The following is a 12056-nucleotide window of genomic DNA, read 5'->3' as shown; positions in this document are numbered from 1 at the left end:
ACTCATTCAATACTTTCTGAATGACTAAGTGAATAAATGAATAAAAAACCAGGACAGGCATTTTAAAAAACACATATGACATTTAATGTATTAAACTTTTAACAGATATGGTCCCAATTCTCTGAGAAGTAAGCATCCTTCTTGATCTATACTGTCCAATGTTGTAGCCACTGGCCACACGTGGCTATTGAACATTTAAAATGTACGCTCTATGTGTAAAATACACACTAGATTTCAAAGACTTAGTATGAGGAAAAGGATATAAAATATTTCATTAATAATTTTACATTGATTATATGTTAAAATTTTACATATATTGGGTTAAGTAAACCAGATTATTAATTCACCTGTTTCATTTTATTTTATTTTTTTTACTGCAGCTACTAGAAAACTTTAAATTTCACATGTGGCTCACATTATACATTTTTTGGAAGTGCTGGTCTAGAACATAGATGCTATTATAGCAGTGACTAGATCTGTCTTCCCTGCTCTATTCCAGCACCCAGCACAGGGCCTTGAGAATGGAAGGCTCACTGTGATATCTAGATAAGGCAGTAGCAGGTCTTGAACAACAAGGCAAGAGGCCCTTCCCCCAATCCCAGCTCTAATGGAAAAGCAGCTGTGTGAACCTGCCAGGCCTTGTCTTCCTCATCTTTAAAATGGTGATGATAATAATAATGTCTGCCTTATAGGAAAATAGCATGGACCAAATGAGATAGTGTTTGCAAAAGGGCTTTGAAGGGGTAAAACAGATGTCAGGTTGCTCCAAAGTTCTAGTATCCTCCTCTAGCATAGTCCCAGAAGTGAGATGCAGAAACTACAGAAACAGCAGGGTAAGAAACTAACCGATAAAATTCCTATATCTGATATTTCCATTCCAGCTGTGTTAGAAAGTTTAGACAAAAACAGGTGCAAACTTGAGATTCTCACACTAGTGGAAACTTCAGCATTCATCACTCCCTTTTCACTGCATCTCACCAACCACAGTTGACAAGGTGACTTGCAGATATTTTCCTTGAGGGACCACAGAAAGTCTAACAACTGGGAGCAGAAGGCTGCCTCTGGGTGGCTGACGAGGTTCACAGCTTTGTGGGAGATTCATAATCCTAGGGGACTCGGAGGCCTCAGGGGAAAAGTTCTGTGTGCACAAATCTATCATGGGCATTAGTCCTCGTTAAGTGTTTCAGGTGTAGCTAGGAGAAAGTATCTTGTTCTACAAGGCGGTCAGGGTACCTGGCAAGGGATATCCAAAGGACCCTTGGACATGCTGTAGCTTTTAGTGACACTGGGACAGATTTTACCATCCCAGCTGGGCATCTTCTTCTCCAAATCAAAGATTATTTCAAAAGGAAGATTGTACGAAGAAAGTATTCTTCTGCAAGGGGCATTTAAGGAGGAGCCTTACGCGTGGACTAACCCACAGCGGAGAGAGAGCAGACCCAACAACCCAAGGCCACAAGGCAGGAGGACAGCAGAACAAAAATAGTCAATTTCAAGAGGCCCAAGTTCAGATTCTCCCCTCAGTCTCTGCAAGACACCACAGAAGCCCAGAAGCCATCAATGACTTACCACCGCCGAGGCCGCCACACCAAAGAGAGCAAGGAGGGCATGGTGACTTCCCCTTTGCTGGGAAGGTCTGTCACTCTTCCCCTCTCTAAGAGCTGCTGCCTGTGACGTGGAAGTGAGCTGTGACATGGCCAAGCCCTGAGCCCCTGGGAACACTGCCCCGTGACCTGCCCTGTGACAGCCCACAAGGCCTGAGTTGCTGCCAGCTCCTCTAACCAGAAAACCAAGGGACAGGGCAGCAGGCATGGAGCAGAGCTTCCAGAACATGGCTGCAGAGCATAAGCCACATTGGAGGCTTTTTGAAATTCATATTCCCCAAACCAACCGCTGAAATTCTGGCTCAGTACGTCTAGGGTGGGGCTGAGGCACCTGCATTTTAAACAAAGTGCAGGGGCAGTGCCAATGCCCAGTCTGACTTGGGAACCTGTGGTCTAGAGAACTCAAGGAAGCTTCATTGTCCTTAATCCTTTCTCTTTCACAGGCTTTCTTCATGCTTCTTGTCCCCACGTGTAAGAAGAGGGTGTGGGGAAGAGGCTTAGATACAAGCAAGGCAAAGCAGAGAAGGAGTCTGAAGGCCCTACGTTCCAATGTGAGCTATTCCCAGTCCTCATGCAAGTCATTTAACCTTTCTGAACCTCAGTTTTCTCATCTGTGAAGTGGGGGTAAAACAATCTACCCACTCAGGGTTGTGAGGGGAATAAACACCCATGAAGTGCCCAGTGCATGACACAGGGTAACTGTCAGAGCAGTCACCTTAGTATTAGCTCTTTCCATTAGGGGAAGGAGGGGTGCAGGGCAGTTCCCCATATGAGTATCTTTGCAAGAGAAAATGTAAATAACTGACTTAGGCATAAAGGGAAAGCAAAATAATTAAATAAACTGCAACAACAAAAAACCCACAGTAAGGGGTCATGAATTCAGGTTACATGGGGAGGGTGGGGAGATGCACAGAGCAGGTGTGCAACACCATCTCTGGGAGCTCTGCAGAGATTGGCTGGGAGGAAATCAACAGAGATTCACAAAGATTTAGGCACAAAGCTGTGCGAAGGTTTACTGCAACATTATTTTTTTTAAATTAGAAAGAGCCTACAGGCATTTTTCCATTTTCCTTTTTTTTTTTTTTTTTTTTTTTTTGCGGTACGCGGGCCTCTCACCGTTGTGGCCTCTCCCGCCGCGGAGCACAGGCTCCGGACGCGCAGGCTCAGCGGCCATGCGTGGCATGTGGGATCCTCCCGGACCGGGGCACGAACCCGTGTCCCCTGCATCGGCAGGCGGACTCTCAACCACTGCGCCACCCGGGAAGCCCCATTTTCCTTTTTTTTTAACATTATGATAAAACATGTATTACAGTTGACCTTTGAACAACATGGGTTTAACTGCGCTGACAAGTCATACACAGATTTTTTTCAGTAAAAATGATCAACTACATGATCCGCAGTTGGCTGAATCTGCGAATGCAGAACCGCGGATACCGAGGGCCTGTGTGGGACTTGAGCATCTGTAGATTTTGGTGTTCTACTTGGGTCCTGGCACCAATCCCCTGCCAACACCGAGGGATGACTCGAAGATTTTTGCCTGCACAGGTGGGGGCAGGGGAGTCGGCGCCCCTAACCCACACGTGGTTCAAGGGTCAACAGTACTTTATTTCAGAAAAAAAAATGTTCCTTTTTAAAACTGGGTGAAGATTTTGGAATCTGTTAGACTAGCTAAAAGCACCTGTATCCCAACTGTTTTCCTTTTAAACTCCAGTTTAACATTCAGATTAGAACATTAATATCAAGAAAGGAAGACCTCTAAATTTTCCCCATGTAAACAAAAGGCAAAATACATTATAATTGTGGGTACCATCAACACTTCTGAAGCACAAAGGGCATGAGGAAGGATTGGGGGGTGCATAAAGAGAAAACACATATAAAGAAGCAGACAAGATCTCCAATGTAATCCTGAAAAATACTAGAAGAATTGGGTTCACTGCTTCCCTTCACCCTCAACACAACAAACATACACACGCATGCGTGGACACACAAAATTATGAGAACTTTTGAAATAAAACTCAACGTTACCCACCAAGTCCTCACCCGCACAGACCAACAGAATCTATTTTTATATTCCAGTGAGATTTGCAGCAAAGAATAGAGCACCAGTAAAAAGAGGAAATAATTTCTGTGCTGTACCTGGGTTTTTCTCACTTCCTTATTTTAAAATAATCACCTAACAAGTCCAAAAAATTCAGAACAATAGTACAGTCTTCTATGCACTGGGTATATATCCCTGCAGACATTTTGGAACTAAACTGAACCACTTAAAAGGTTCTGGGTAATTTGCCATCTATTTAGAAAACTTATAATGATATATTACAGCGCTGGGGGGCTGGAAGAAACCTTCCAAATCATCTGGTCCAACCCCATCACTTTATAGATGAAGATCCTGGAAAATAAACTGGCTGCTCCAACACACTGAAGACTCTTAATTAAAACGTTTGCTCAATTTTAAGGTGGCTGACAAATTTGGAGAGAGGGGATGGGAAATAAAATAAAACCTCCAAAACATTTTTTAGTGGCATAGTAATTATGATCAATGGTCCTATTAAATGAAGAAGCAGTGAGGATCGTGATGGAAGTATACCCCCACTCCAATGTCAGGACCACTTACATCTGGAAAACTGAGAGGTTTAAAGCTGTCAGAGCTAACACGTTGAATCTATGTGTTGGGGACCAGGAAGAAAACTCAGGAGCCCTACCCTGAAGTCTACTGGCCTAAGCATCAAACGCTGGTCTAATTTTATACCTAAACACTGGTCCAGGAGTCACCCTTATGTGATGGTGCCTTCATTTCCAGAAGAAGTAGAGATTTGAGAAAATGGTCCAGGCATAACAGAGATATATGACAATTGACGTGACAAAGGAAGGGTGGCTTAGACCTTAGCTCAGTTTTCAGTGGACCCCTGACCAGCAGCATCAGCATCACCTGGATGCTTGTTAGAAATGCAGAATCTTGGGTCCTAACCAGACCTATGGAGGCAGAATCTGCATATTGACAAGAATCCCAGGTCCTCCTGCCCACATTAAAGTTTGATAAGTATTGATACTTATTTAGATAACACAGCAGCAAGAGAAAGTGTAATTAACTGCCTGTAACCACATTCAATCCAAGTTTCTGGAATAATTACCTCCATCACCAGCTCTACTTTCTAAAGCTTTTGATCTTTAAGCCTTATTTTAAATTTTAAATGGTCTAAAATTTAGCCTAGGGCTTCCCTGGTGCCGCAGTGGTTGAGAGTCCGCCTGTCGATGCAGGGGACACGGGTTCGTGCCCCGGTCTGGGAAGATCCCACATGCCGCGGAGCGGCTAGGCCCATGAGCCATGGCCGCTGAGCCTGCGCGTCCAGAGCCTGTGCCCCACAACGGGAGAGGCCACAACAGTGAGAGGCCCGCGTACCACAAAAAATAAAAATAAATAAAATTTATCCTAAATTTTAAATGGTCTCAATGAATATCTTATTAAATAGTAATATTTGTTGACAAAAATTCAATTAATTATCAACTTAAGAAGACAAAAAGGGAATTTTATCTGAGCCATACTGAGGATTATATCCCAGGAAGCAGATTCTCAGAGAAAACTCTGAGAACTGTTCTGCCTGTTAGAAGTTGAAGGCACAGTCAGATACATTTCTGAAACAAAGGATCATACATCAACATGACATACTGATACTTTACATAAAGTTCACCAAGGATAAATGGCCCAGGTAGGCACATACAAAGCGAGCAGCAAGTCACCGTGACCCCCTACAGGGCTGGGAAAGAACACCATTCTTTTAAGAAGTTACACTGCTAGTGTCAGAAGAAAGAAAAAAAATTGATGTTTATGGTTGAGCAGGCACTCCCATCTTTGAGGAGCTCTGGTTAATGTGTAATGCGGATGCACCCTGCACATTAGGGAGGGAGGGAGGAGGTGCAAACAAACACAAAGAGAGAATTTTATGTTTAATTTTTTCTTATCCTGCCTTAAAATATAAATTTTATTTCATCACGTTTTCTCACAAACTGTCTTAAAATTGAGAAAAAAAATACAAATATTCTGGGCACATTACTATTTTCAAGGGTTACATAGATTATGAATTGAAGTCTTTTTTCCTGCTATTGTCTGCTGGGGTCATAGTAGAAACATGACCAATATTTCTTCAGTTGGGAGTTAGAAACCCCAGGGAGATCTGGTGAAGGAGGAAGACTGAATTTAGAATAGAAATGTTTTCCGAGCGGAAAAAAGAGAAGCTTCAGGTAAGGGAATTTTATGATCAAAAGGTTGTGAAGGTCACATGGTCCAATCATGGTTCCAAAGCTGAATTCCTTTTACGCCACACATGCAGTCTCTGCTTGCACACTCCCAGTGATGTGGAACTCATCACCTCCAAAGGCTACCCATCCCATCTTTGCATGCTCTAATTGTTAAAAAGATGCCTGAAATTTATCTCCCTGTAGCTTTCGATAGCCCCACAATCAGTAACCCCACAATCACTGTCCCTACCATTAGCTCATTCCCATTATCAATTTTCCATTACATTTCCCAGTGGAATTTTTTTTAACAGAGAAAGTCAAAGAAACAAGTTTCATGTATTTATTTCTCATAGTACTGGAGCAGCTTGTATAGTGGGGTGTATGAAATTTTTATTTTTTGCTTTTATTTTGAAGTGTCTTAGGAAAACCTCATGTGTACAAGAGGGATATCAAAATGAATAATCGCAAGTTGTAGAGACTGTAACCAAGGACATAATCATACCAGAAGCCTAGTGTAGGGATAATACTGTCCTTAAACACTGTTTTAGCCCTAAACTTCCCAGGAGTCAAAGCAGGTATGAAATAGGGCAAGAAGGTGAGGCTTCAAAAATGTCTGAGACTCTCTGGTCTAGGGGACTCTAGGTTATCAGCCGTGGAAAGTGTCTTAGATGAAGTCTAATCCCACCTCTTACAGAGAAGGAAACTGAAATTCAAAGAGCCTACATAAATTGCCTAATATTGGGCACCTAGTAAGCAGCAGAGCCAGGGAACAGAGTGTCACTACTCATTTTTGCTACAATGCCAGACCTTGAGTCTTGGGTTTGTTAAGAAAGCTTGTTCAGCACAAAAATCAGGGATAATAGCACCACATTACTGGGCCAACAGGACACTCCCAAAGCAAACCCAAGCCATCCTGGCATACACAGAGACCTCTAATCCCCAAATTCGCAAGTCTAATACCAGATAAGAAAATGATATTGGACGCATAAGCCATCCTTCCTCCTACTCTTTTTCCTATAATTCCACTTGTCCCTACATATCCATTGATTCTGAACTACAGAGATTTTCCACTAAGCAGCTTATTTTAATCTCCCATGAAAATAATCTCTTTCTGATGAGAGGTTATTTGCTCTCAAAACAGAAACACCACTGTGAAACACTTCATTCCTTCTGAAACACTTGAAGCTAAAGTCTCACAGCACACTGAGCCAGAGTCATTAGTGAAGAGTAAAATATAAGCAATCAACTTACCTAGGCATCTGAACATTGGATTCATCCAAACGATATTCAAAGAATTCCTTTTACCATCTATTTTCAAAAATAATACCACTGTAGTATTTTAAAGAACAATCTGGTAGCGCACACGGCATGAGATGCCAGTACAGTGACAATACATCCATGGTACTCTGAATGATTGGCAGGTGGGTCACAGCAGCCTGCCCACCAGATCACAAGCTCATCCTAAGCAGTGACAGAAGCTCACCCTCAGAAACAATTAGTTGCATCTCACTTCTCTGTAAGTTTCAGCAGAACCCTCAAAGCAATGAAGGGCAATCATGCAAATATGAATTATGTGCTTTTTCTATCCTCGTGTCCTTCCGAAGTAAAGATAAGCAAACCCTGGAAAAATTACTAATCCAGGTCCCAGGCATTTCAGGTGAGACATCTTCTATGCTCACACTAGTCATTTATATTACAAAATGACCTGGGATATTACTATGTTAGGTGACCTGATTTAGGTCACCAATATTTATTGGTTTAGAGCAGGCATTCCTGGGATAAAAGCATCTAGGGAGCTAAGAATTTGTAAATTCTTGATTCAGTTCATTAAATGAGACAGGGCAGATGAGCCAAATTAATACCCAAGTCAAACCAGGGATAACTGAGCATAGTTACATCGCCCCACAATTTTCCAGGCTTCTTTGCTGGTATCAGGTATATAAGAGCTCAAAGGCAAGAGAATAGAAGATAAACACATAGCCTGCTCATAGCCCACAGTGAGGCAAAAATAGAAAACAAGAAGAGGAAGAAAAGCCGTGACATGCATCCATCCCAGAGCACATCTTCCGTTACTGCTAATCAGAGCATATGTCACACTTCCTGGGGCCACTGAAGTCATTAGCCCCGCCAGGGAGGATCGGAATTTTCCCACTTTAAAAGGAGGAACAGGGCAAAAGACAGAAACTAGGCTGGCAGGAAATAGAGAAGGGAGGTATTTCTCTATAAACATGTTATCCAAAAGCGACACCTTTTCAACCAAAATCTTCAGGTGACCTGATGATAAAATGGAAATGGCTTGCAAGCAGGAAGGTTGGCAGTTGTATTCCTCACACCTCACCAAATTAAGTCTCAGCCTCCCACCCCCACTGCCCTCTAGGCTGGAACCTGTGTCCAATGTCTCCCAAGGTGCAGAAAATTCTAGAAGGAGGGCTAGCTTATCCTAGCACAAAACCCCATGGGAAAGTGTCATCTTTCTTTCCTGCGGTCAAGGAGACCTACTCTATCCTTATCCCATCCCAGAAATAGGCTGCTCTAAACCAGTAAGTATGACTGGGGCTCTTAGCATAGTGAGGTCCAGGTTCAGCTTGTAATAGGAATGACTAGTGTTAACACGACAATGTCTCCCCTGAAATGTCTAGGACTTGGATGGGTCTCTCTTTCCTGGGTTTGCATATCTGTACTGCAGTAGAGACCCTTACCTTCAGAAATGGCCTTCCTCACAGCTGCCACGTAAGTCTCGGGCTCATCGTCACAGGTGAGCTCCTGCCAGTGTGCCCAGTCTGGAAAGAAGTCCAGAAACTCCTCGCTGTCCTGCACCCCGCAGAGCAGGCGCACCACGCGGTGTGGAGGATGGAAGGCTCTCTGCAGCAGGGGCAGCAGGGCCGGCTGGCAGAAGCACTGCACCAGCTCCGCAGACAGCAGCACCACGATGCAGCGTGTGCGGAGAAAGAAGCTCAGGTCCTCGGCTGAGAAGGAGGTCTTGGGGCCCAGCCTGTAAGTCAGCATCTTCTGGCTATGGACATGCCGACTGGAAAGGAAAAGGTCCTGGAGGTACTGGCACCATTCCTCGGCATCCGAGCTGTAAATGATGAGGATGTCGCATCCTACAAGCATCCCTGAGCAAGAAGGAGGCACAGAAGCATGTTAACACGCCTGCTCCTACTAGGGCTTCCCATGACCTGCAAGATACACCATCCAGACGAGGAGCCTGGCACCTGCAATCTTTCACCGTCTGCCTACAGCCTACCTGTCTAACTTCTTTCTCACTTGCTGTCTGTGTTCCAACCATTCCAGACTCCCTGCTTTTGCCCAAACATACCATGCCATTTCAGATCTTTGCATAAGCTATTGCTTCTGCTGGCATGCTCTTCTCCCCACAGCTGACGCAGTATAGGAGGAGGATGACGATGATGATAGCAACTGCAAGCACTTATATAGAGCTTACTATGTTCCAGACACTCGTCCAACCTTATTGCCTCCCAAACTCATTTTATCATCACAGCAACTTTCTAAGGTAGGTACTACTATTAGCCTGATTTTGAAGACGAGAAAATTGAGGTATGGCAAGTTAAGTAATTTACCCAAGAGCCCCAGTGGCAGAGTCAGAATTTGAACTCAGGCAGTTTGATCCCAGAACCTAGCTCTTTCCCAAATACAGTGGTTACAAGCACAGGTCTGGAATCAGGCAGCCAGACTTAGCATCGTGGCTCTCTTTAAGTATTAGCTGTGCAACCTTGGGCAAGTTGCTTAAATTTTCTAAACCTCATTTATTCATCTGTAAACGGAAATATAAAGGCAATATTTATCAGTGTTTTGTGAAAATTAAATTAGATATTTCATGTAAAGTACTAAGCATAGTGCTTGACGTGTAGTAAATCCTCAATAATTGGTAGCTGCTGTCATTATCCTCACATTAATATAAATAATGCATTAATGTAAAAGTAACCATGGTTGAATTAACATGTTGACCTACACAATACCATTTATAAGGTGCTTCTCGCCATATATGGTCTGTCACATAGGCTTTCTTCTTCCTCTAATAAAGCACAAGTGCCAGAAACAGAGTCCAAAGCCTCAGAGAAGTGCTGAATTAAAAAGGTCTTTTGGGGATCACTTGGCCCAAACTCCTCATTTACAGATAAAAGAAATACTTCATCTGGGAAGATAAAGGAATTTGCTTAAATTCACACTCAGCAAATTAGTGCAGAGACAGGACTGAAACTCAGGTTGTCCCCTGGTTCCTTATCCAGTCCTCTTGCCAATCTACCTGCTGCCTCCCATCAGGAATCCTGTCAAGAATCTTATGAGCAACTACTCTTATCTTCCCATTATCAAAGTTCAAAGATGCTTGGCTCTTATAACGGTTACCACTGTTGTGGGTCCTCATCTCCCACTAATTCAATGAATTATTCTAAGGGATTTGGAAGGGGTGAGCGCAGAGAGGTAGCCATACATCTACAATGCAATAGGGATCCTTCCTCCCACTTAGAGAAGGAAGCTTGGAATTTTGTCAAACGGGAGTCATCTAAGTTGTGGATTATCACAATTACATGCCATCCCTGGGCCACATTTAGCTGAATGGTTCCTGGCCAAAAGGTCAGAGGCAGGAGTGGGGCAAGACCTGAGCTTCTCAGTTCTGAAAACATCATGAAATGAACCCCCTTTCCTGCCCCCATCCATCACCATATTCAAAGTTAAAACAATGACATATAAAATGTAAACTCAACCCAGTTCTGATATCCCCCAGGATGACAGTACCAAATCTTTTAAAACAGTAAATAAAACAAAAATGTGGAGTTTCTCTCTTTTTGGAGTCCCTAATTCAGTACTAATATGAGACGCAATAGGCTTCCAGTAGGCTTCTGTTAACAGCACATTGCAATACCTGCTGCTCATTAAAGACCTCTAGTCATCAAGGAAAGTTTAAAGGTTAATAATAGGGGAAACTGGGTGTGCAATATATGAGAATTCTCTGTATTACCTTCCCAATTTTTCTTTAAATCTAAAACCTCTAAAATAAAAGTTTAAAAATACAATTTAAATCAAACGTGCTTAAGGGTTTAACCTCTTCTAAATGGAAAACCTATTTAAAATGTCTAATTCCTGAGGTTCCAGTGTTAAATTCAACCCCCCTTTGAGCAAAAGTACAGGCATACCTCAGAGATATTGCAGGTTCGGTTCCAGACAACCCCAGCAAAGTGAATATCACTAAAAAGCAAGTCACCCAAATTTCCAGGTTTCCGGGTGCATATAAAAGTTATGTTTACACTATACTGTAGTCTATTAACTGTGTGAGAGCATTATGTCTTAAAAAAAATTGTACATACCTTAATTAAAAAACACTTTATTGGGCTTCCCTGGTGGCGCAGTGGTTGAGAGTCCGCCTGCCGATGCAGGGGACACGGGTTCATGACCCGGTCCGGGAAGATCCCACATGCTGCGGAGCAGCTGGGCCCGTGAGCCATGGCCGCTGAGCCTGTAGGTCCAGAGCCTGTGCTCCGCAACGGGAGAGGCCACAGCAGTGAGAGGCCCACGTACCACAAAAAAAAAAACAAAAAAACAAAAAAAAACCATAAAAAACACTTTATTGCTAAAAAATGCTAACCACCATCTGAGCCTTCAGCAAGTCATAACCCTTCTGCAATAGTCAAAAGTCACTGATCACAAATCACCATAACAAACATAATAATAATGGAAAAGTCTGAAATATTGCAAGAATTACCAAAATGTGACACAGAGACAGGAAGTGAGGAAATGCTGTTGGAAAAATGGCGCCAATAGACTTCCTTGATGAAGGGTTGCCACAAGCCTTCAATTTGTAAAAAATGTGGTATCTGCAAAGCGCGATAAAGCCAAGTGCAATAAAACGAGGTATGCCAGTACTTGAGAAGGAAGTGGTTAGTACCTCAGACTAGTTAATATCACAACCTACTTGGTCACCAACTCAAGGTGTGACTTCAGACCAATACACTATATCTAAACAAATTTTTCCTCAATGTAAATGAGGACAACAAAATCTATCACCTTCCTGAACTTTGCTCTGCTGCTGAAACTGAAAGCTGGGGAAGTTGTAGAAAAGTCCAAAGTGTCAGTTAAAGTCCCTCCACAACCCTCTGGGTAACAACACAGGACTAAATGCTTTGTCGGGGACTATCTCTCATATGTGGGGACACCCCTTTCTTCAAGGAGAATTCCCTTCCTTTAACCATAAGTCAC

This window comes from Phocoena phocoena, chromosome 16, assembly GCF_963924675.1.
Source record: "Phocoena phocoena chromosome 16, mPhoPho1.1, whole genome shotgun sequence".
Taxonomy (NCBI): Eukaryota; Metazoa; Chordata; class Mammalia; order Artiodactyla; family Phocoenidae; genus Phocoena; species Phocoena phocoena.
This window is presented reverse-complemented; position numbering follows the sequence as displayed.